This window comes from Macaca nemestrina, chromosome 7, assembly GCF_043159975.1.
Source record: "Macaca nemestrina isolate mMacNem1 chromosome 7, mMacNem.hap1, whole genome shotgun sequence".
Taxonomy (NCBI): Eukaryota; Metazoa; Chordata; class Mammalia; order Primates; family Cercopithecidae; genus Macaca; species Macaca nemestrina.
Window position 1 is genome coordinate 104,646,905 of NC_092131.1, and position 24,841 is coordinate 104,671,745.

Consider the following 24,841-nt stretch of genomic DNA (forward strand, 5'->3'; position numbering starts at 1 on the left):
TGACAATCATCCTTGCTTTGAAACCTGCTTTGTCTGAAATTATCAAAGCTCCTTCAGCTTCCTTTTAATTAGTGTTAGCATGGTATATCTTTTTCTGTTTCTTTATTTTTAACTTACAGGATTAGTTTATTATGTTAGTTTTCTATAGATTACATAGTTTGGTTTTAATTTTTTATTCATTCTGATAAATCTTTGTCTTTAAATTAGTAAAGTTATACTATTTACATTTAAAGATATTATTGATATTCTTGGTTTTTATTCATTGAATTTTTCTTTGTTTCTTATTTTGCTTCATTTTTCTGCTTTTCTGGTTTTAATGGAGCTTTTTATATTTCCTCTCTTAACATATCAGTTGTATTTGTGTTTTAAAATATTATTGGGTGCCTAGAGTTTTCTGTACAGTTATAACTAATATAATTTCACTTCAAACAATACTATATTGCTTTCAGACGTAGTACCTTAGAGCATATTCTCCCCAAATTCTCCCTTCCTACCTTGTGACATTGTTTTTATTCACCTCATTTATTCATGTGCTATATTCACCCAATATATTGATCCTATTATTACTTTGTATAGTAATCATTTAGATAAACTAAGAATAAAAATGATAATTTTCCTTTAATATCATTTATACTTCCTTTTATGCTTTTTTCCTTTACAAATATCTAAATTATTTACATATAACATTTTTTCACTGACTTAAAAATGTCTTTTAAAAATTTCACTACATATGGAGTTTCGTCGTCACCGCCGCCGCGTGCGCCATCATGCCGCCCTACACCGTGGTCTACTTCCCAGTTCGAGGCCGCTGGGCGGCCCTGCGCATGCTGCTGGCAGACCAGGGCCAGAGCTGGAAGGAGGAGGTGGTGACAATGGAGACCTGGCAAGAGGGCTCTCTCAAAGCCTCCTGCCTGTATGGGCAGCTCCCCAAGTTCCAGGACGGAGACCTCACCCTGTACCAGTCCAATACCTTCCTGCATCACCTGGGCCGCACTCTTGGGCTCTATGGGAAGGACCAGCGGGAGGCAGCCCTGGTGGACATGGTGAATGACGGCGTGGAGGACCTCCGCTGCAAATACGTCTCCCTCATCTACACCAACTACGAGGCAGGCAAGGATGACTATGTGAAGGCACTGCCCGGGCAACTGAAGCCTTTTGAGACCCTGCTGTCCCAGAACCAGGGAGGCAAGACCTTCATTGTGGGAGACCAGATCTCCTTCGCTGACTACAACCTGCTGGACTTGCTGCTGATCCATGAGGTCCTGGCCCCCGGCTGCCTGGATGCGTTCCCCCTGCTCTCGGCATATGTGGCGCGCCTCAGTGCCTGGCCCAAGCTCAAGGCTTTCCTGGCCTCCCCTGAGCACGTGAACCTCCCCATCAATGGCAACGGGAAACAGTGAGGGCTGGGGGGACTCTGAGCGGGAGGCAGGGGCTGCTTGCCTCCCTTTCTCCAGGACCAATACAATTTCTAAGAAAAAAAAAAAAAGAATTTCACTGCATATAACTCTAGGTTGATTTTTTTCCTTTCAACTATTCAGATATTTTACCAACTCTCTTCTTGCTTGCATGATTTCTGATGAGGAGTCTGTCATAACTCTTGTTCTATTCTTATTTCTCTATAAATAAAGTCTCTTATTCTCTCTCTCCCCTTCTCTCTTTCTCAAAAATTTCTTATTGTCTCTGGTTCTTAAAATTTAAATATGGTATGTCTGTGTGTGTGTGTGTGTGTGCGTGTGCGTGTGCGTGTGCACATGTTTTGGTAATGTATCTGCTTGTTATTCTCTGAGATTTTGTTTAGTCTATTTCATTAATTCTGGAGAGTTGTCAGCCATTATTATTTCAAATATGTCTCCTCTTCATCTCTTATTCTTTTTATCCTTTTATCCTAATTACATACATGTTACATTTTTTTTAATTGCTCCAGAGTTCTTGAAATTTTGTCCCTCCTCTATCCCCAACATACACTCATTTTCTTTGTATTTAAGTTTGGGAAATTTTTATTCGCCAGTCTTCCAGCTCTGATGCTTTCCTCAGTCATTTATAGTCAATGGATGACCCCATCAAAGACATTGTTCATATTTGTTATAGCTTTTTTTTTATTTCTAGCATTTATTTTTTATTATTTTTTAGTTTTTCTATTTATCTCTCTCTATTACCTATATGTTGTTACATATTATCTACTTTTATGTCTGGTATAGCCCTTAACAATTCAACTGTAGTCATTTTCAATTCCCTGGCTGCTAATTTTATCATTTTGTCATATCCAAATCTGGTTCTAATTATTGCTTTGTTTCTTCAAATGGTGTTCATTCCTGCCTTTACGCATGCCTTGTAATTTCATTAGAAATTATTGTATCAGGTAATAGGAACTGAAATAAATAGAACTATAATGTGAGGATATTTGTTTATCTGATTAGGATGTGGCCTCTCTTTGAGGTTTGTTATAGCTATAGGTACCAGAGGCTTCAAGTTGCTATAGCATCCTTGTTTTAATTCCCTTTCAACTTTGGGTGTCCCTAAGTCGTTCTAGTTAAAGTTTGTGTCTTGTATTTCTTTCAGACATAATCAATGTATTTATAAGGTAGTCTTTTTTCAGTCATGTTTGTGGGATGGGGAGTGTTCTATAATCTTCCTATTAAATCACAGTCTTTAGTGGGCTTGCTAATCGGAGCTGTGTTCTCCACAGTTGTTTCTCCAGTGGTACAGCTTGTTCTCAACAGTCCCTAATTCTTTCCTTGACTGGAATGTTCTCCATCCTTTTCCTTGATATTCTGACTTCTGTTGGATATCCTGTCCCTTTAGGAGAATTGGGAAGACTGAATGGTACTGAATGAAAGAAATTTTCTTTCTTGTAGAAGCTTCTGGCAAAGACTTACCCTTGGAGAGTGGGATTTGCTTATATAGAAGGTTATGAGTATATTTCACAATGATTATTTTTCGCCTTTCTCTGTTAGTAAAAAGTAAGGATATTTATCAAATCTTCACCATAAAAACTGGTCGGAGTTTCTGGGGATAAAGCCCATGAAAATTTGGGACCCCCTCCAAAAAAAAATGATTTTCAATAGTTTCTGTCACTTTGTCTACACTCAGTCTCCTGCAATTCATCAAATTTAATATGTATTTCTATGGGAGGTCAAGACCACCCCCAGTTTTAATGATTTAGTAAGATGACACATAGAATTCAGTCCATAATCATACAGTTATAATTTTCTATAGTAAAATGATACAAAGCAAAAGTATCAAGGGCAAAAGATGTATAGGATAAAGTGTGGTGGAAAACAGGCTCAAGCTCCCCAGAGTCCTCTCCCAGAGGAAGCACACAGCCTGCTATTAATTCCTACAGCAATGAGTTGTGACAATGCATATTAAATGTTACCTACCAGGAAAGCTTATTAGATACTCAGTGCCCAAAATTTTTATTGAGGTCATCCTCTGCATAGCACAAACCAAAATTCCAGACTCCCAGAAGAAAATAGGTGTTTAGAATAAACTGCCTGGTTTGTACAAACAGTTTAGGCAAAGTGAGCCCTGTTATTAGGCCTGGGAATGGTAGTAACTCCCCTGAAATCCAAGTTTCCAAACATCAGCCAAGAGCCAACCTTTCCAGCAGGTGTTTCTTTTTTTATTTTTATTTTTCACTTTAGGTTCTGGGATACATGTACAGAACATGCAGGTTTGTTACATAGGTATACATGTACCATGGTGGTTTGCTACACCTATCAACCCATCATCTAAGCCCGCATACATTAGGTATTTGCCTAATGCTCTCTCTCCCCTTGCCCCACACCCCCTGACAGACCCCAGTGTGTGATTTTTCCCTTCCTGTGTCCATGTGTTCTCATTGTTCAACTCCCACTTATGAGTGAGAACATGCGGTGTTTAATTTTCTGTTCCTGTGTTAGTTTCTAAGAATGATGACTTCCAGCTTCATCCATGTCCATCTGGCAAGTCCTTCTAAGGACAGCATGTACAGACCTGCTATGTTGAGTCAGGTGCATCACGTTTCTCCCAGTTTATGGCTCCAGAGTCTTCTGCTACAGGGAAACAGATTTCAGTGGCTGTATCTCTCCAGATGTACCTGTCTCACCTGGATTTCAGGGTAGTAACTTATCCTGCAACCTCAGTGTTTTAAAAGGTCCAAGAGAAGTCATTGCCTTTTCTTTATTCTAGGAATTTCTTATTGAAAGAATGACAGTGATGAATTCTATGCTCTTTATATGTCAGAATTGAAATAAGAAAGCCCAAGGGGCAATTTTAATATCGCAAATTCCTTTGGGAAAGTTTTTATCTAAGTCTAGTGTAGTTTTAGTAACAATAAACAAGCCTTTCTCTTATTCCTGGAGAAAAAAGAAAGAAGAAGAAAAATAAAGAAAACAATGTCCAGAGGGTAGGTGTGTGTGGGGGTTAGGGGATGGGGAGGATGGCTGGGAGGGTGAGTGGTTGGGTGCAGCCAAATAGCAATACCCATCAACTCTGCAAAAATTTTGAGGGTTTGGAGCAATAACTCTCAACTGTATACATACTGAAATATTAGGGGTGAATATTTGTAGGATACTGTCGTTTGAGCCCCATCCAAGACCAATTAAATAAAAATCTTTGTGACAGAACTCAGGCAATGGTATTTTTAAAATATCAACTAAAAACACTGCTAAAAGAAATAAAATATGACTCAAACAAATGGAAAAAAATTCCATACTCATGGATTGAAAGAATCAATATTATTAAAATGTCCATACTGCCCAAAACAATCTGCAGATTCAACACTATTTCTATCAAACTACCAACATCATTTTCCACAGAATTAGAAAAAAAAACTGTTCTAAAATTCATATGGAACGAAAAAAAGAGACTGAACAGCGAAAAAAAATTCTAAGCAATAAGAACAAAGCCATAGGCATCACATTACCTGACTTTCAACCATATTAGGCCATAGTAATCAAAATGGCATGGTACTGATACAAAAACAGATGCATAGACCAATAGAACAGAATAGAGGATCCAGAAATAAAGCCACACATCTACAGTCATCTGATCTTTGACAAAGTTGACAAAAATAAGGAATAAGGAATATTTAATAAATGATGGTGGGATAGCTGGCAAGCCATATGCAGATGGATTTAAGATTTAAATACGGCCAGGTACGGTGGCTCACACCTGTAATCCCAGCATTTTGGGAGGCCAAGGCGGGTACATCATGAGGTCAGGTATTCAAGACCAGCCTGGACAACATATTCTACTAAAAATACCATCTCTACTAAACATCTCTACTAAAAATACCAAAAATTAGCTGGGCGTGGTGTAATCCTGTAATCCCAGCTACTCAGGAGACTGAGGCAGGAGAATCGCTTGAACCCGGGAGGCAGAGGTTGCAGTGAGCCGAGATCACACCACTGCACTCCAGCCCGGGTCACAGTGCGAGAGTCCATCTTAAAAAAATAAATAAATAAATAAATAAATAAAGAGATATAAGACTACAAACTATAAAAATACTGGAAAACCTGGGAAACAGCATTCTGACACAGGTCTTGAGAAAGAATTTATGGCTAAGTCCTCAAAAGCAATTGCAAGAAAAACAAAAATAGACAAATGGAACCTAATTAAACTAAAGAGCTTCTGCACAGCAAAAGAAACTACCAACAGAGTAAACAGACAACATACAGAATGGGGGAAAATATTCACAAACTATGCATCTGACAAAGGGAAAGGGCAGAGAAACTACCTGCTGGGCACTATGCTCACTACTTGGGTGACAGGATCATTCATATCCCAAACCTCAGTCACACAACATGCCCATGTAAAAACCTGCACAATGTACCCCTGAACCTAAAATAAAAGTTGAAATTTAAGAAGCAAAAGAATCATGGAAATAAAGGGAGCATTAGCAAGCTTGAGATGGCTGGATTAAATCCATAGAGTGGAGCTTAAGTATATAACAGATTTCTATACCTGAGAGCATGTGATTTGGGCAGATTAGTTGCATGTATATATGCTAGTGAAAGGATATTGTCAAACCCAGCTTTTAGGAAGTAATCCTAAAGAAACAACATTAAAAAAGAGATATGTATTAAGTGATATATACAAAAATGTTTACTGTAATTGTGATAGATAACACTCTTGTCCCAAATTCTTCACCCTTCTCGGTATCCATGCTTTTTACTATGTCATCTTGGGGTTTTTCTTTAGAAAAGTTGGAGTACACTTTGAGCTTGGTCATATGATTTGCTTTGGATAATGTTTTTATGGGCAGCTGTAATGTCACCAAGGATTCAGAATGTGCTTGAGAAGTCAAGCTTGTTCCTGCTGTTGCCATAAAATATCATACCCCAGATAGCCTAAAGTTTCATGGAAGAAGAGAGCCACATGGAGGAAATCCTGAATTGCCAATTTATACAGGGAACCACAGCTGCCATGGCTGAGCAGTAGATCCATGAATATAAAGATTATTATTTTAAGACACTGAGTTTTGTAGTGGTTTGTTACTGAACATTATTTTCACAATAGCTGACTGATGCAATAGTACAATTTACAATATCAAAAATTCAGAAACAACTTAAATGTTCCATAATAGGATCGACTAAGTGAAATATGGCATATGCATGCCATGGATATGTAGTTACTAAAAATAATGTTATAGAAAAATATTCACTGACCTGGAAAATCCCATTAGATACTTGATAAATGAATATATAGCTATCAAATACTGTATATAGTATGCTTTTTTGGTAGAAAATATGAATAGATTTCTATATATATCTATACATTTATACATAATAACTTTAAATTTTTGCATAAGAAAGATTTAAAAACTAAAGACCAAAATATTAAAAGTGGTTATTTCACAATATTGAAATAATAGTTTCTTTCTACCTTTATACTCTTCTGTTTTCCAAATTTTAGAAATGTAAATAAGGACAAAGGGAGATTTAACATTACTAAGTATTCCAGACAGCTGCAGATTTCCCTTCCATATTACAAATTTCGAGCTGGTCTCGCTGCATGCTAACATGATTGGAAACATCTGAGAGAGTGTCTGCACATCTCAGTCAGTGTTTGTAAAATCTGAATGAATGAGAATCTGAATGAGGATGCGTAGTTTATTGGTGTCAATAAATGTTTTCATCATCACAGTATATCATTTGTAATTTGTATCAACTCTTCCTTCTTGATTCAGGGTGAAACTTTCTGCAAAACAGTATTGCTGATACAATAGGCATTTAGTGTCTCTTTGAGTGTATGAATGGGTGGTTGAAAGATTGAGTCAATGATGGAATGAATGTCAGGTGGATGAGAGATTATAAGCAAAACAGCAAAAAACCCTTGTCCACTTCCACTTGTTTGGCAAGGAGACCAGGCGAGAGGCAGGACCAACTGCAACCGGGGTTAAATCTATTTTTTAGTGTATAAAAGATGACTCTATACACTGTATCTGTGTGAGTGTCACCATGGTTTTGTTCTTATTCATAACCCAGTAGTCTTTTTTCTAAACTTGTTAACCTCTGTGTTTCAAAAATACATTTAACATGGGTAAATGACTTCAATAATACATTGGCAAGATTCTTTAAATCTTTGTGCCACCAAAGAACAAGGGCTTTCAGAATAGTGAATGTCTTCTTTAAATGCATGCCTGAATATGAATAGGTTTGGTGTAAAGCTTTGGGATTAGATCAATATTATATGTCATATAAAATAAAACGAATAACCCAGGAACTGACAACAAAATCTTTCTATATCCAGAAATGTGCCCACATTATGACTAGGAGTAATCTGAGTTTGAGCTGCACCATAATTTTAACTCAGGACCTCAAACAATCATAATCATATAGTCTTCCCTTAATGACAATATTAGCTAATGCTGACAAAAGAAACCACCTCATTTCAGAGTGATATGTATGTAGTAAACAGTACATTTAGATGTATTTGTATATATTTCAGTTTCATTACACGTTTCAGCTCTTCCTTACTGTGTGATTCAGGAAGGCTATCTTAGTGCATTTGCACTATTATGACAAAAAATATCCTAGTCTTGGTAATTTATAAGAACAGGCCAGGTGCAGTGCCTCACACCTGTAATCCCAGCACTTTAGGAGGTTGAAGCAGGAGGATCGCTGGAGACCAAAAGTTTGAGACTAGCCTGGACAACATAGTGAGACCTTGTCTCTGCAAAAAAATTTAAAAACTAGCCAAGTGTGGTGGTGTGCGCCCATAGCCTCAGCTACTTGGGAGGCTGAGGTGGGAGGATTGCTTGAGTCTAGTAGGCTGAGGCTGCAGTGAGCTGGGACTGCACCACTGCACTTCAGCCTGGGCAAAGGAGCGAGATCATGTCTCAAAAAATAAAAATAAAGAAACGTATTTTTCACAGTACTAGATGTTGATAAAACTAGAGGCACAGTACTAGAGGCTGGCTTCTCCAAGATCAGGACATCAGTAAGTTCAGTGTTTGGTGAGAGCCTGGTTTCTGCTTTCAAGATGGCACCTTGTTGCTACATCCTCTGGAGGGGACTAATGCTGTGTCCTCACATGGCGGAAGGGATGGACAGGCAAAAAGGGTCCCACAATAGTTCCTTCCAGTTCTTTTATAAGACAGTGATGAATTCCTGTGGGCTTTAAGACTATATGATTATGATTGTTTGAGGTCCTGAGTTAAGATTATGGTGCAGCTCAAACTCAGATTACTCCTAGTCATAAATGACAGAGCCCTCAGGAATTCGTCACTTCCCCAAAGGCCCTAACTCTTAATATTACCACAGTAAGTATTAAATTTCAACAAGGATTTTGGAGGGGACACATTGAAACCATAGCACTCTCTGACATCTCTGAGGTTACCTGTACATAGAACTATGGAAAGCTCTGAATGAGATAGAGATGAAGAAGCCTAGTCATGTTCCACAAGGTAGAAAATGCACTCACCAGTTTGGACAACTCAATTTATGTAAACTCTTCTCTACATATGACACTAACAGTACCTAGTTACTGTGAGAATAAGTGAGGTTAGTCATACACAGTGCCTGGCATGGGTATTTGGTACATATTAAGCACTCAAGAATTATTAGAGTCCTCCCTGCTTCTTTCTCTTTTAATGTTATTTTCCTCTGTCTTCTATTCATTCTGTCTCTCTATGTTCTCCTTATTTTTCCATCTCATGTGCTAGGAATTGCTGATTCAGTGCAGATGTTTGTGACAGGATATACCCCACTGCATTAGACCCAGTTTCTCTCTTGCTTCAGCATACATCTACCTGCTTTGAGTGAACATGTTCTGATTCTAAGTTTGAAAGATAATGGTGGCAATTCTTGACATCAGATTCTTCCAGATTCAAGTCAGATGGAAATAGAGAGATTTTAAGGTCTCAGCAAAAATTAAATTGTATCTCACATGCTTTGATTGAATCAGAATTTTATCTCGGCAGGGTGAATGTTCTGCAATTGATTGGCTTAAGTCTGGGTCACACACTCCAATCCCGGAGTCAAGTGTCAGGACTCCACTTAAATCACAACCTGCAAGTGGGTTGAATAGATTCTGAGAGGCTTAAATGAACACATTTAACTTACACAGTATTTTATTTTATTACCAGCCTTAGAGTCTTCCCATTCATACAGCAACAGCTCCTCAGGTAATGTATAGGAGGCATGGACTGGTTTATATCAAAAGGATTAGGAGAAGTTTTAGCCTCAGGATACCATTCCATAGGCTTTTATTTTTTAGAAAAAAAAATGTCATTAGGAAAAAAAAAGTCATTAGGAACTCTATCGAATATTGCAATATCTTCACCAGTCTTTTCCCAATTTGACTCTTTCCTATTGTTTAAATTACCCAATTATTCCATAATTAAAGAAGGAGACCAGGAAAGAGCTTTTTCTGTTTTATTTTCTGTGTCTTACCTTCTTCTTTGACATTCCACCATCTATAGCATCACCAACCTGAGCCTGAGTCTCCAACTATTGAAGAATATTTGGTGCCAATATTCTTGTGCCATACTTTTTATGTGTTTAGATGTATTCCCAAATGCCTAATGGCAGCCATTAAGCTTCAAATTTATTTGTATCTCACATGCTTTGATTGAATCAGAATTGAGATTTGATTGAGAAAGATTTTTTGAGGCAAGAGGCATACAATCCTGTAAATAAGTAATGTAGAAGGAGAAATGCACACACACACACACACGTTACCATGTGTGCCAAGAAACATGGTATCTAGGGATAGGATGGTAGTTTGTACATATTCATGATTAGAACCTAAGAGTAAAAGAGAGGAAAAATAGATTATAAAGCTTTCTTTTTAGCACTATGCTTCAATTCCATTAGAGTTTTAATATCAACAAAGTATTTCACCAAACACTGTTATGAATTTGGCCCACCTATTCCTGCTGCTCAGACATGGGAGCTGAAGCTTAGAGAAATTTGGTGTCCTTCTCACTTATTCACTGAGGACTCAGTAGACCTGGCCTCCATTTGCAGTGTGGGTAGACATCACCCTTACAACACACACACACACACACACACACACACACACACACACACAACTACAAACAAAATTACTTGGATGAAACTACAATTTTTAATGAAACAGTTCCTATATGTAATTGATTCTATTAATTCAGTTTACAAATCAATTCATTTTGTTAAAAACAAGCCATAAAATTGACTGAACCTTTCACTTTTCCACCGGTCTGATGACTGCATATACAATATAAGCACAAACACCTCCATGTGTGGTTTCAGGGATAATAGACTAACAAGAAACAGGAAGGAAAGGCAGAAAAAAAATAAAAAGTAAAGGAAGACCAATGCCAAGGAGTGAATATAAAGGGGAGCAGAGAGGAATGCCAGTCTACAAAGGACACAGCCTGTTGAGCAACCAGAATTGAGATGCGTTGAGAGAAGCTCATAAGGTCATTACATGACCTTATGAATTTATTTAGCTCTCCCCTGACCTGAGGAGGCAGGTACTGTTACTATTATCACATTTGCAAAAATGAGAAAGCTGAGGGACTAACAGGTTAAATAACTTGCCCAAAGTCATAAAGTGGTAATAGATGAGAAGAGTTTGTGACTCCAGACAGCACATGGTGTGGTCCTGAGCACTGCTTGTCACAGTGACTGGGAATGAACCTAGAGGGGTGCACAGAAGCCACGGGGCAGTGAGGCACTGTGAACAGGGATAGTGTTTAGCGCAAGACATGCCCAGTATATGTTGTATGTGCACGGAGGGGATTCAGGTGATTAACAGTGGTAGAATAAAACGTGCAGGTAGATGAAAAATGGACTCAGCATAAAATGCACAAGGGGAAGGGAGAATGGGGAAGTCAGGAGAGAAGAAAGAAAAATACATGAGTTATTAAGGTAGCCAAAGCCTTGAGCTGGACTGAAATGCCAGCCAGTTGCACAGGGGCCAGAGCCAGCCAACCATAGGCCCGTCCTCAGAAGTGGCCACTGTCTTTATAGCCGGGACCACGGAAGTGTGGTGGTTCCAAGGAGTTGATAACGTCTGCAGAGCTAAGCACCATATACAACAAAGAGTAGACCCTCAATCAAAGTTAGCCCTTTGCTCCCAGTATTACTCTCAATACCTACTATGTACTAAGTACATACTACAGGTTAGATAGTGGTGATACTAAAGAGGGCCTTATAAACTAGGGTTTGGAGTCAGGCAGTTTTGAGTTTGAATCCCACTTCTGTCACTTAATGTTCATTGGATCTTTGACAAATGTTCTTATTTGCATTTCTCTTTTCTCTGAATTGTACCTAGTAGTAATTAGCATGGTGCTCATGGCATTGTGATGGCTCAGAAGTGGTTAGGTGTTGAAGATATTTTGACATTATTACCAGTCAAAGTATTAATTGCATCCCTTGTAGATGATGGAGCTCACAGTTTAACAGGAATGAGAAACACGTAAACAATGGATGCTCTGGTGAACACAGGCATGACCTTGAGAAAACAATGCACTCCTCCGCCCGCCTCCCCCACCCCCCAGATTGGAGACTACCTCCTCATTTTCAGGAAACTGCCCTTGGGGGTATCAACAAGGTCAAGGTGACAATTCAGCTGTCTCAGCAAAGCCTGAAGAATAATAGAAAGATTCCACTGCAGCATTTAAAATTGACTAGTAAAAGTATACAGGAAAATGGCAAGGTTGCATTGTATGTTTAAATATAAATTTCATCAGAAGCCTGGGAAATATTTCTGAGGTTTAGAATTCAGGCCACACACCTGAAAGCAAACCTTTGTCAAATCAAGAACTCCCTTACAAAGCAGTTCTTCACATTATTTGGCATTCGTTTGTCACATAGTAATTATCCTATTAATCCAAATTAAACCCTTATCTTAGGCTCTTTATCCAAAGTGTGAATATAACAATTAGTTGGGGGGTGGGGTGCGTGCTAAAAAGGAGGAGGATTTTAGAATCATGCCTTGTCATGAGAGCAGACATTGTATTTTTTTGGCAGCAAGAAAGAAATATACTTTTAATTTATACAGTGGAAGAACTAAGACGCATGAATGTAGTTAAGAAATATGATAAATTATAGGTTTTTAAAGGTCTTCAAAGTTCATATAGTGATCTTCAGGGAGATTATAAAATCACAAGCAGTCTCAGTTAGTGGGCACACCAGATACTTCTGGCACTTTATATCCCAAAGATTTCTATTTATGTAACCAAAGAGCCCTATAAAAGACCGTCACTTAATACAGGATCCCATCCCACTGATCCAACGGGCAGCAGCAGTGAGATCCTAGGGTAGGACTTCCCAAATGCCACTGAGGAGCCCTGCGCAGCTGCTTTGTAAGAACACCCTCGAAACCTCGATGACGGGTTGATAGGTGCAGCAAACCACCATGGCCCATGTATACCCATGTACCAAAACTGCATGTTCTGCACATATATCCCAGACCTTAAAGTAAAAAAATAAAAAATAAAAAGAACACACTGAAGAGCCTGCTAAGAGACATATTCTTCTGCTCCACTTTAGAAGATTCTATTCAACAGATCTGGAGCATGGTTTCAGGATCTGGAGATTTTATCAAGCTCTCCATGTGATACCGATAGCTAAGAGTGGAAAATTACTGTCAAATGCAAAGTGCAAATCACACCTGATAGAATCTCCTGGGCTGTTACATAAAATACAGATCTCCAGGCCACACTCCAGACTCATTGTATCTGAATCTCTGAGTTCTGAGCCCAAATGCTGTTTCTACTACCTGCAGATGAGTCTTAACCTCTGGTGTAGTATGAGCTTATGCATCAGTGCTCAATGTCTCTAAATCCATTTTCTAACAATATCAGTCAGTTCAGAACTGGAGGCAGCTTTGAGTTTTAATTCACCTGTTTTACCTACTAGACCTGTAACTCTGGATCAGTTCCATAACCAAGAAAAGTCTCTGGTGACTCATCTGTGAAATAAGCACAGCTTATTGTGAGGATTAAAAAGTAGTGAGTATAAAATCTCTAGTAAACTGTCTGGCAGGTAGTGAGTATTGAATATTTATTTCTCACCAACATGACTTTATTTATATTTTCAACATAAATTCACACATTTGAGTAAGTCTAAAATAGAACATTTTGGTGGAGGAATTATGATCAGAACAAAAATAAGGTCACATTTTGCTTTTGCTAAAAAAAGAAAAATGAAAAAAAAACCCACCAATTTCTGATGAGGTTGAAATGAAACTAGTACATGTACACCACCATAGGCAAAGTAAATTGACAAGTCTTTTGGAAATTTGATGTGTTTTTAAAATTATAAAAATGCTCAGATATTCTGACTTAACCATTTTCCTCCTGGAAAATTTTCTAACGAAATTGTCCCCAAAGATGGAAAACACTATTTTGATAAAGATGTTCACTTCAGTATGTCCAACAAGACATTTAAGACCAGGTACATTCATTTAGATGTAATATCATGAAGCTTCTAAAAGCAATAGTATATATTATACAGCAACAAATAAAAGTACCCACACTGTAATGAGAGAAAATCAGAGCATAAAATTGTATCTATTCTATGATTATGAGTTTAAAGTATTTATGTATAGAAGACATGAAAAATGAATAAGTGACTACAGGTCTGAGATATGATTTTTTTTAAATTTAATACTATTACTATTATAATGCTGCTGCATGTTTAATGACTACTTTAAAATATTGCTCATCCTTTTTATTATTTAGCAGAAAAAGACAGCATCCACAGAGGCTTCTGACATAAAGCCACCTTGAATATCTCTGAAAATTAAAGAAGAATCTCATTTGTATTATAGGCCCCCCTGGTTAATCACCAAGCCCTAAGCAGAAGGAGATCAGGCTCAGTGATAGGAAAACAAAAAGGGTAACCCAACAAGGGCATGCCAAGCTGGACACAGGAATATGAGCTAAACTCAGAATGGATGTCCAAATTTAGGACTAGAAGGGAATGTTGGTCCACAGGATGGCTGCCCCTGGAGGGCGTCAGAGGTATGGATGCCTCTGTGGGTTTGTTAGGTCCTGAGGCATGGGAAAAGCAGTGGAAGTACATTTTTCACATATTCTGAGTAGAGTCTGAGACAAGAGCTGAGCTGAGTGTTAGCTGGGATGCCCTAGAGAAGGGATTGGTTCTCTTTTCCTATGCTCATTCTCTTCTCCATATCCCTATGTGCTCCGAGGCCATGCCTGATTCTATGGGTGCAGTTTTGACCCTATTATGTTGTTGGTGTATTCATTTGCTAGGGCTACACTTTGCTTAAGAAACAGAATTTCGTTTTCACACAATTCTGGTAGCTGGACATCCAAGATCAAGATTTCAACAGGGTTGGCTTCCTCTGAGGCCTCTCTCCCTGTCTTGTAGATAATTGTCTTCCCCTCCCTATGTCCTCATATAGTCTTTTCGCTTTACTTGTCTGTGTCTAAATCTCCTTCTCTGTTAAGGATGCCAGTCAGATTGGATCAGGGACCACCCTAATGATCTTATTATAACTTATGTGCTTCTTTAAAGACTCTCTCCAAATATAGTCACATCCTGAGGTACTGGGGCCCAGGGCTTCAACATATGGATTTTGCAGACGGCACAATTCACCCCACAACAATTGCTATGCTTTAGCTCAGAACATGGAAAGGGTCCCTGGAGAACCAGATAACAAGTCACATGTGCAATACAAGGTGTGCATGGGCAGAGAGACTCTGTGTGTTGAGAAGAATCTTGGAGATTAAACTTGACCTAATCTTGGAAATTACTTGATCTTCACTTTATGGAATAGGGGGAGATTTGGGTGGGTTAGGTGGGTTATCTGGGACTAAAGCAGGCAAGTTCACCTTCATCTTTGGAGCCTCCTGGTCTTTTTGAGACACCATGCAAGTTATCACTTTTTTTTTCCCTCCTTCTCATCCCTGGACTTCACCTTCTTCCCTTGAAGTAATCACAGCTAATTGTGTCCCAAGCCTGAGTCCACAGATACACTAGCCTTGACAGAGGGGGATTCTGAGTCAGGGTCAGAGGCTATATGAGTCTCCCTTTCCCCTTCTGAGATGTAGTTCTGTCGGATCCAATTGCAGGACAAGAATAAAAAGGCTCCATCCTATTGCAGCTGAGACTTTTTATCTGCAGGCTTCTGGAACAGGAGGAGTAGGAAAAATGGTTCCCATCAGAGGACTCTACCTCCCCACCAAGGAAGAGGAAAACCCCAGCCAAGATGATTCCTGATGCTGAAAAACAGTTGGGCTTTCGATCTATTTCTCTGTGCCTCCCTGTCTTTCTCACCTCTTCCCCTCCAACAGTGGCCTCCTTCCCATTCCTCAGACATGCCAGACAACATGTTCTCTCCAAGGACCTTTGCAGTGACTGCTCCCTGTTTGTGATGATCTTCAGATCTTCAAGTATTCACATAGCAGCTTCCTTCAAGTTCTCTCACTGAAGCCTACCCTGATCATCCTATTTAAAACTGCAAGCCACTACACCCCCAAGTCCTACACCTATTACCACCTATGTCTTTTCTTTTTCTCTATAGTAATTGTCACTTTCTAATATATTCTATAATTTATTTACTTATTAGGTTTTTGTTTATTGTCTTTCACCCTCCACTAAAACACACACAAGTCAATTTTTTTTTTTTAAGAATAACAAATTCCAAGAACTAAGAAGGCACTCAAGAAATAGCTATTGAATGGATGAATGATTGTCTTCTACCCACAGTTTGGGGTGACTAAGCATTCTTGTCTCTAGCCAACTTAAGTCTCCCAGTAAGGAGATTAAGAGACAGGGAGAAGGAGGGAAAAGGATGTTGGCTATCCCTCTGTGTACTGGTTTGGAGAAGCATAAAAACGTCAATTCTAATTATATAATAATAATAGTGGAAGGATCTTATGGTTATTGAAAATCTATTTGGCTGCACTCAATTCAATAGTTATATCATACAACAATTCCACTTTAAAGATCCAAAAATTCAAGTTCAGAAAAAAAAATAGGTCACTGTTTTAAATAACACAGAAAGTAAAATAAATCAAATTAACAATAAAATACAGATCGCCCTGGATCCCACATTCATTGCTTTTGGTACACCATCACTACAGTCCTTTGTTTAGTGATACACCAGGACATATTCATTTCCCTCTGTTTTCCTAGAGGGCATATTTGTCATGAGAGAAAATTAGTTCCCTAAAGATTCTGAGTGAGACATTGCCTGACCTCAACTTTATGGCTGCCTGAGTATCAAACCAAGGCCCCCTCTTACCTAGTGGATTCCCATTTCAGTGTTACAATACATGTGGGTATTGATTAACTTGGGAGTGTGTCCTCTAGCATTTGTTACCTGCATTAAAGTACTGTCTTATATGACTGATGGAATTTTATAAAGAAATAATGATTCAATGTTTTCTTTACAATAGCATCACTACAACTGGTTTGTTTTTCCATATTCTTTCTTAAGTGGAATAAAAATGGATAGAGTCACAATTACCTTGCCCAGAATTGCCAGATACACCAAAGGAATGCGCATGTTCATGATGGGTTGGGTCTGCTCAGCCAGTGGCTGCTCACATGAGATCTGTACATCCGGGCTGGGACTGGTCTTCTTGAGTCACACATGTCTGCAGGAGGTATTAATGTTCACATCACAAACGTAGAGTGATAGAATATCTCTGTTTTTCCTAAAGTGTATATAAAGATATGCTATAAACTCCCATTTTAAAAAGCACAAAACTTTAACCTCAATAGATTTAGGGAGACTTAGTCAACTGGCCTATGTCTTAGGTATTATGGGGGAGCAGTAATGAGACACCAAGCTTTGCTGGGTATGAGGGTGAAATAGATCTTCAATTATCCATCTGTGCACATCAAGGCTCCTCATTCTGAAAGCAGGCATCAAGGCCCCTTCATGTTCACTGCCATCCTCATCTGTGATGCTCAATCATACATGTCAGTTTGACTGGACTAAGGAATGCCCAGATAGCTGGTAAAACATTACTTCTTGGTGTGTCTGTGAGGATCTCTAGAGACATTAGCAATGGAATCAACAGACTGAATAAAGATGATATCCTCCACCATGTGGACCAGCATCATCCATTCTGAGGGTCAGAATAGAATAAAAGACCAAGGAAGGACAAATTTGCTCTTTGCTTGAACTGGGACATCTAAATTTACCTACCCTCAGACATCAAAGCTCCTAATTCTTGGGTCTGTAAACTTGGAGTGAGACTTCCCCCTCATATATATATATATGAGAGGGAGAGAAGATAAATAGGTAGGTAGGTAGGTAGGTAGGTAGATATATAGACAGATGAGAGAGAGAAGATGGATGGATGAATGGATGGAAGATAGATGGATGAGAGAGAGTAGATGGATGGATAGATAGATATAGATAGATAGATAACTATTCTATTGGTTCTATTTCTCTAGAGAACTTTGACTAATACATCATCCATTTTGTCATTTTTCTCTTTTTGGAATTTCAGAGTATCCTACTGCCTTTGTGTACCTGGGTACACCAAGAACTCTCCGTTCCTATTAAGAGCTCATGGAAACCTGAAACAACCCAGGAGACAAGGGCCAAGTCTTCTCTCACAAATCTATGGGGTGCTAAACCTCAGTCTAGAATTCAGGATATAGGGTATCTTATCCAGGACTCATAATCATCCAAGTCCTCCCTTTGGTCTCCTGACTCTCTTCTCCATACCACCCATGGACTTTTTATCTAATCTAGAAATGAGGTTGCTTGAATTTTTGTCTCTTCATCCCAACCTACCACTGATAGCCTGAGGTTTGTGCCTCCAATTCTTTGTGGCTCAGAATTTTGAAGATTAAAGCTTCTGTTCCTTAACTCCCAAAGCATACCCCTTCAATTTCCATCTTGATACTCAAAAGACTAGAACTGACTTTTTTGTTTTCTGGGCTCTGTGGTAAATAATCTAACCTGAGGCAGTAGATCCTTCATTGTCTCTTTTGAATGGAGAAGAACGATGAAGTTAAAAAAGTTACCTAACATAAAAACTTACTGTCAAAATAATATCTTACTAGACATCTTAACTGATGAGGGAAGCATGTGGTCAGACTCATCAAAAACCAGTGTTGCTAAATGAGAATTATGAGCTGATAGGCATCATCTCTATTGCACAGGACAGATAAATGAGAATTCTCAGAATTCTCAGGATCTTCAGCTGCAGTCGCCTCCTGGCAGGTTTCTGTGTGTCAGGGACTGGAAGCTTTTTAAAAAATTTTCCTCATTTTCTAAATAATCTGTCAGATATTGGGTGCCCTAGTCCAGTGCTTCTCAAACTCTAACATACATGCAAATCACTTAGGATGGTCAAAATGCAGATTCAGATTCAGCGGGTCTGCAGGGAAGCCTGAGACTATGCATTCCTAAAGAGCTCCCAGGGGCTGTTGATGCTGCAGGTTCGTGGACCAAACTTTGAGTACAAAGTAGTAAGTTGATTTCATCTGCAACTTACTCATATGAACCCTATACTCCAAGCCTGCAGAATACCCATAATTTTAAAATTATGTTTTGTCTATGTTGTTTGTCCTCTGTCTAAAAGAGCTACCCAGATTAGCTGCTTGTTTCTGTCTTTGTGGTTGTCAATCCTCAGGCCATGCTCTCCTGATCCCTTGCTTCATCCATGTCCTACACGGGGGGTTTGATACAATTGTCATGTCATAACACATCATGCTGCACTCTAAATTTAGCTTTTTTTCTTGTGCAACACATTATGAGTTCATCAAATACAGGGATTGTGTGTATCCTTTCTCATTACCTAATACAGTATGTGGCTTAAACCAGATATTAGTGATTGCTTGAATGGATGACTAAATGAATGAAGCTTAATGTTTGACAGGTGAGCAATGGCACAAATTATATGAACCACATATAGCTATATGCATAGGGGGAAAAACCCTCCCAACCTCATATTCTGACAAGGACAGATGATCAAGTCTGTGTGTAGAATTGGTAGGCCTGTTTCAGAAGAGGGGCCAAAGACATTGAGATTTTATTCTGTCACTAATGAGATGAATTAATCTCTAGGACTATCTGTGTAAAGCGATTCATTCACCTTATACCTCCAGCACTCTGGGTTGGGAGCAGGGCAACCAGGAAGAGGGGAAGAGAAAGGTTTCTCCTGTTCCTCAAGGCTCCAAGGGAAACCTCATTGCATAGTGGAGATCACAAGGGGAGGCCCGTGGCGATTATTACCTTTTGAAGATGGTAGATTCATTTCTGCAAAAGCCAATTTCAGGTTTGTTCCCATTAATCCCCTGCTTGATGAGAACGGCGGGGTGTACTGCTAATGCTTTCTGGTTGCTTTTGGGCTGATGTGAAGTGCATGTGATAATTAGCTAACTAAATTAGTTCTGTTCTGTTCTCATTATTTTTTATATAAAGTGGTTTCGTAGGGATGGATTTTTACAACAATGTCTGGTCTAATTTCTCATTATCACCATTGGTTAAAAAAACCTGATAACATTCTTCTCCCCATTTTCAAGGAAATCTCTTGTACTCACATACTTCTTATGTATGTATGGCCTACTACATACGAAAAACACTAAAATCCTGGAATTATCTCTGTCCTCTGTCTTTTCTTTGGGTTCACAGGACTGGCCTTACTGTTGGATTTCATACTGAATATTCACAGGTCAGTGGTGATTTTCCTCATGGCTCTAAATGCAGAGAGAAGCACAGGATTTTCTGCTACTGCAAGCACAAGGACTTTCCACCCCAACATGTTAACACCCCAGATGTATGACATGAGCCACTCTCTGGGACTTGCCCATCTGTTCTAAGTCTCAGCCACCTGGTGATTATGTAGAAAGAGCAGAATGCATGGGGCTTTTTGTCCTGACATGGCCGTTAGGTTTTAGGGCCTTACAAATCCCTGCATATACAACCTGCTCTGCAGAGCTCCCTGTAGGATTTTTGATAGTGCATTATGTTGAGTTTCTTGAAATTAGTTGAATTTGTACCTCCTTCTTAGAGGTAGTTTCTTATTTTTGAACAAATCAATTCTGGACAGTCTTATATGTAGAAAAATTCTCAGATAATATTGTGAATTCAATTACATGACTTTGCCTAATTGGGACTCAGCTACTGCATCGGCTACATAAGATGTGCTCTAGGGTTAATTTTCCTAAATGTGATGTGGATGTTTTTAAATGATATACCAAGATTTAGTTCTCATACTAATTGGGCTACTATGGTATAACTTTTTAAAAGATGACCATAGATCCTGTGACATTCTTCCCAGGGACAGATGGGGTCTAATTTAGCTTCCTGTGCCTGGGCTGGCCTAAGTGAATTGCTTTACCAAGAGTGGTGAGCGGCATACTAAGACTTTTTTTTTTTTTTTTTTTTTTTTTTGAGACAGTGTCTCACTCTGTCACCCAGGCTTGAGTGCAGTGGTGCCATCTCAGTTCACTGCAACTTCTGTCTCCCAGGTTCAAGCGATTCTCCTGCCTCAGCCTCCCGAGTAACTGGGATTACAGGCCTGAGCCACCACGCCTGGCTAATTTTTTGTATTTTCAGTAGAGACAGGGTGTCACCATGCTGGTAAGGCTGGTTTTGAACTTCTGACGTCAAGTTATCCGCCTGCCTTAGCCTCCCGAAGTTCTGGGATTACAGGCATGAGCCACCGTGCCTGGCCCATATACTGAGACTTCTGAGGGCAGGACATAAGAAACCTTATAGCTCAGTCTGGAGGATAACAGCCACCATATGAAGGGTCTGACAAGCTTCCCACTGCCATGCTGTAAGGAATCCCAGGTTTCATGTGGACAGGACACATGGAAGGAGGAAGAGAGAGACAGAGAGAGAGAGAGAGAGAGAGAGACCCAGCTAGGCTCCTGCTAATTAAACCATCTTAGCTCAGGTGCTACACGTGAGAATAATGATGCCATTTTGGATGTCCTGCTCAGTAGAGTTTTCAGATGACTACAGGCCCAGCTATGCAAAAGAAAGCCCAAGCAAAAACCATCTAGTTGAGCCCAGTCAACCCACAAAGCCATGAAAGGCCATAGTAAAGTATTTCTTTTTTAGTCACTAAGTTTTGGATGATTTGTTTAGTAGCAACATAGAATGTACAAACAAATAACTCAGTATTCTCATCTATAAAATACAGATACTAATGCCTATCTCCTGTGAACACTCAAATTTAAGTATAAATAGGTAAATCCCTTAGCACATTACCTGCAGGAGGAGATTCTTAATAATTCTCACTTCCCCTTCCTTGCCAGTTCTAATCATTTATAAATTTGTGATAAATTTTTGTAGGTCTGTATTTGCCTTCCAAAGTTCACTTGTCTGAAACATTCTCAGAAAGACAAAACACTTATAACCATCAATTTATTTCATCAGTCACTAGTTTCAATAATAGCTGAATCTTAGCCATCCAGAAACACCAAAGAAATAATAATCTGGATAGTTAAGTTTTATGGAGAATTCAGCATACATTTTTCATAATTTTCAAAAATTTATTTTAAAAATCCTAATTTAGATGTAAATCTTGTTAACATCTATTACACTTTTTTATACTATTAAAATACCAATACACTCAACATGATGTTAATGTTCACTGGTCACTTAGTCACTGGGATAAACACTAGTTATTATATTTTATTGTCATCTAATTATTACATAACCATTTGTGTGTATATTACAGATCCCTGGTTGCTATCTTTTTATTTTTTCTTGTTTAGTGAGTTCTTACCCACGCCTTTCTGCTAATAGGTTAGCTGTCACATCCTGGAACTGACAATATAATTGTTTCTGGGAAACTTCTCAGAGACTACCTGGGCCACTGGCCAGAATATAGATGTGTGCCTTTAGGTCAGGTGTCCACTCATGGTCTGTCAGCTGTTGCATGTTTGGGTGACGAGACAGAAAACATAATGACTACCGGGGAAAAATGCTACAGAAATACAAGACAATCACCTGGAGGTCCTGGGAGGCACAGCCTGATATCTAGACCACCTGAGGGTTCATGGAAGTCTACCTAATATCTAATAAGCTGTAGCAGTAAGGTATTGCTCTTACTGCTCCCATATTAACCCGGTCTGTAGAATTTAATTTCCTGATTTACTGTCTGCTTTTTCTGATGAGATGGTGGCTCTTCTTGTAACTTCAAATCATCCATTTGCTGCCTTGACAATTTTTCAGGTCCTTACCAATCCCAGTCCCTTCTTTTTGGGGTTTGGACTTCGTCCAAGTAGCTGCTGTTTGGGGCCTGAAGTCACATTAAGAAATAGTGCCTGGATCCAAAATGCCACCATCATAGAGTATTATTCCCTGGAGATTAATAAGAAGAAAGAAACAAAATCAAGCCTTGAATAACAGTGCAGTTCAGAATGAGCCAAAGGTCATCTCCCTCTGGACAGTACTGCACATTTATTAGCATTACCCCAATAACTGTAATGATGATTGCTAATATTCTGAGAGCAACTCAGCATGTCCCATGCATCATACTAAACTTAATCTTATGAGCTGGATATTACTATTATGCATGCTCCATAGAGAGGAAATAAAGGGCAGAGAACTTGAGAGAATTCCCCAAAACTACAGAGTGAGCAAGAAGGAGAGGCTGAATCCAAAGCCAGGCAGGGAGTGTGCTCTCTTACCCACTGCACCCCAGTGCCTCTTGCAGTGCTAACCCAGGCCTGGCCTTGGCAGCCTTACTTTTCTTACTTTTGCAGCTCAGTGAAGACCATCTGGAATGCATCGTGGCACAGACTGTGTGTGTTGTCACATTGTCTAGTGACCATTTTGGGGCTATCTTCATTCAGATTGTGCATCAGCGTAATTAGAGAAGCAGTGACGACTTACTGAAGAAATTAGCAACTCTCGCTACCCAATGAGATCCATTACAATTTTCCTGTCCAACGTTGGCTGGATTACATGAGTTTAATATCTCATATTCCTTAAAGAATTGCATCTTGGGAACATATCTCAAAAATTCCATATTGCTTGACTATATTGTTCTTGTTCTACCCTACTTTGAAATTTAATTCCTGATGGGAAAGAGCATAAATTTTTGTTACTGCTACCTAGAAACATAATATTGTTTCTTCATCATAACCATAAATCTTTCTCATCTTTCATTCTCCTTAAATTTAAGTGGAAATTATTTGATAGATTAGAAAAGTCTATAAATGGCATTCAGACATACTGCTTTTTTATAATTAATTTCTATTTAATTTTTTAGCCTATGTTTTTAACAAGAGCTCTTTGTCAAGGTCTTAATTAAGCTTTAACTGTTTCAATGTCTTTTTTATTTCTTATCAATAGGGTATTTAAAATTTTTCCTAGTCATGTCATTTTTAGCTGTGATCTATCCTTTACTGCAGTAATAAATAGACAAACCAGCCTGTATTTCTAGTTTTCATTTATTGAAGCAGTTAGTAACTCAGCTTCTCAGAGGATCCGAATGTATCCCTAGGGGAATTCAGTTTGCCTCTTTGTTGTACATATGACATTTGTAGAAACCCTGGTCTAATAACTTTATTATACAAGTAAAAATAAAAAGATAAAAATGTTGATGGCCTTAACAGTGTGACTTTAGAGCCAAGGATCCTCTAATTTTTTTCTCCTGTGGGTTCTAAAAAATAACAAATAATAAGATTATTGTTGGTTTTGAACTTCAGACACCCTAATTAAGATGGTGGAAAAACTTCCCTTGGAACATCCAGTTCTACCCCCACAGCTACTAAAGAGATCACAGACAAAAGGAGTGTCAAGGCCTTTTAAAAATGTTTATTTCCTTTCTCAAACTCCATTACCCAGAGAAAAACAATAAATAGCAACTACAATGAGTAACAGGGAGGTGGGAAGACAGGATAAATGATGCATAGTCATGCACCATGTAACAACGTGTGGGGGAATGATGGAGCACAGATATGATAGTGATACCATTGGATCATAATGAAACATATCTAACAACTTGATATATGGCACTTGACATTGGCATTTCAGATCAAATAGGATAAATAATTAATATTCAGTATAAATAAAAATGTATACATCATCTGGGTTTCTGTAACTGTACTCTATAATGTTTGGACAACAACAAAATTGCCTAATGACACATTTCTTAAAATGTATCCCCATCCTTAAGTGATGCATGACTGTATATATTTTGAAAGTCTTAACTCTAAAAATAAGAGGCACAGTTGAAAATGTGGCAAATAAAAAGTCACTTTCTAGAACCCAAAGACAGGTAAGGAAATTTCTCATTGAATTTTCAAGTTGAAGGAATCAGCCTAAATTCCCATTAATGAGAGACTGGCTAAAGAAAATGTGATACATATATACTGTGGAATACTATGCAGCCATAAAAAGGAATGAGGTCATGTCCTTTGCAGGGACATGGGTGGAGTTGGAAGCCATTATCCTCAGCAACCTGAGG

The 24,841-nt window shown here is 38.7% G+C and overlaps 1 pseudogene; it reads left to right on the top strand.

The window, feature by feature from the left end:
• The first annotated feature begins 729 nt into the window (after positions 1-729).
• Positions 730-1,473, top strand: LOC105488356 (glutathione S-transferase P pseudogene; annotated as a pseudogene).
• Positions 1,474-24,841: the final 23,368 nt, after the last annotated feature.